A 1,951-nucleotide genomic window follows, 5' to 3' on the forward strand; every position below is an offset into this window, starting at 1 on the left:
TGGGGGTGACTTCTAAATTTGGGAAACAGAGGCTTGGCTCACAAACAATTAGGCCATCACCAGTGCGAGCAGATTGCTCCCAGTGCACCTTAACTTTGCGGTATACGCTAAGTATTTCGCATAGCACAGCAGATATTATGCGGTTTGACCGCATGCCAACTTTATTTGCAAGTGCTGCAGCACTTAACCATGTCCTTGTCTCAATCATTAGATCAGCAACGTGATGGACACCATTCTGAACAAAATAATCAATAAAAGAGCGTTCCGTTCTTATTCTTTTGAAGAGAGAGTTGTAGAAAAGAGGCTCTCTGAAAAACATCTCTTGGGTGTAGGAAACATAATCACGGTCGACCATGAAAACACGCCAAGCATTCAAAATTATATTGTAAAATGGTGGAAGCAAGGACAGATCAATACATTTCATGTTCATTAGGAATAGACCAAATGAATAGTCTAGCATGCCGGCTTGACGGAGGAGGAGGAGAGCAGTGGACCTCCAGGCTAGGTCTGATGGACCATAGAGAAGCCGCCAGATTGAGGCAATGCCAAATGCCATAGCCCTGCATACGATGTCCACAAGACCATGCCCACCTTCCTCTAAGGGAAGATTCAAGATCTCTGGACGAAGCCAATGTTTTCCACTCCAGAAGAAGTTTATTATTGTCTTCTGTATATTTAGCAGAAAGCGTTCAGGAGGTGGAATGGCTTTGATTCTGTGCCACAGTATAGATGCTGCTAGGTTGTTTATGACCAGGACTCGTCCCCGGTATGAAAGCAAAGCCAGCAAACCTTTCCATTTCCGCAGCTTTTGTTCGAGAGAGTCAGCGAGACCCTCCCAATTTTTCGCTTGTGTTGCTTCATCACCGATGTAAACACCAAGGTACTTCATTCCGTTGAGGGACCAGGTGAGGTGTTTCGGGAGGACAGGCATAGGGCGCTGGCATGGGCCCATCCACATCGCCTGGCACTTGTTCCAGTTTACCAAAGCTGAAGAAGCTGAACCATAATAGTCCAAGCAATCCACCAGTTTCTTTATCTCATCACTATTATGTACGATGGCGCAAATATCGTCAGCATATGCAGAGACTTTCACAGGCCTTGTGAGCAAATTTTTGCATCCGGTTAGGATGCTGCGGACTTTGATTAAAAGAGGCTCAATGGTTAAAGAGTACAGAATACCAGATAAAGGACATCCCTGACGGATACCCCTTCCAACCTTTACAGGTGAAGTTAGCTCAGAGTTTACTCTGAGTATTGAGGAAATGCCATTATAGAGCAGTTTTACCATGGAAAGAAAAACAGGACCAAGTCCAAAACACTCTAGCACCTTGAAAAGATATACATGACTTACACGGTCAAAAGCCTTCTCTTGGTCAAGCACAATCAAACCAAGATTGTCATTTTTTATTTTACACACATCCCAAAGATCTCTTAATAAAAAAATGTTATCGTGTATCTGTCGGTTAGGGATACAGAAAGACTGATCACTTTGAATCAACGATTCTAGGAGTGGGGCGATGCGTCGAGCTAGAACTTTAGAAAATATTTTATAATCTGAAGTTAGGAGAGAGATTGGACGCCAATTATCAATGAGCTGAGGGTCTCCTTTCTTTGGTAATAGACTAATGACTGCTCTACGGCAGCTCATCGGCAAGTCACCACAACGTAATGAACTATTAAAGACCTCCAATAGTTCTGGGCCTAATAAGGGCCAAAAGGATTTATAAAACTCTATTGGGAGGCCGTCCAACCCAGGAGATTTACCCGTAGGTAAAGAAGCAAGGGAAAGTGTAAGCTCTTCCAAGGAAAGTAAGGAGCCAAGCTGATCCCTTTGAGCAGCACTTAGCATGGGTAAGTCAGATGTGAAGTAACTTATTGAGCCATCGTCAACATCATTTGCCATAAACAGGTCTGAAAAGAAGTTGTAGACCTCCCTCTTTATATTATCTTG

Source organism: Myxine glutinosa, chromosome 4 (assembly GCF_964187855.1).
Source record: "Myxine glutinosa chromosome 4, kmMyxGlut1.1, whole genome shotgun sequence".
NCBI classification, from domain to species: Eukaryota; Metazoa; Chordata; class Myxini; order Myxiniformes; family Myxinidae; genus Myxine; species Myxine glutinosa.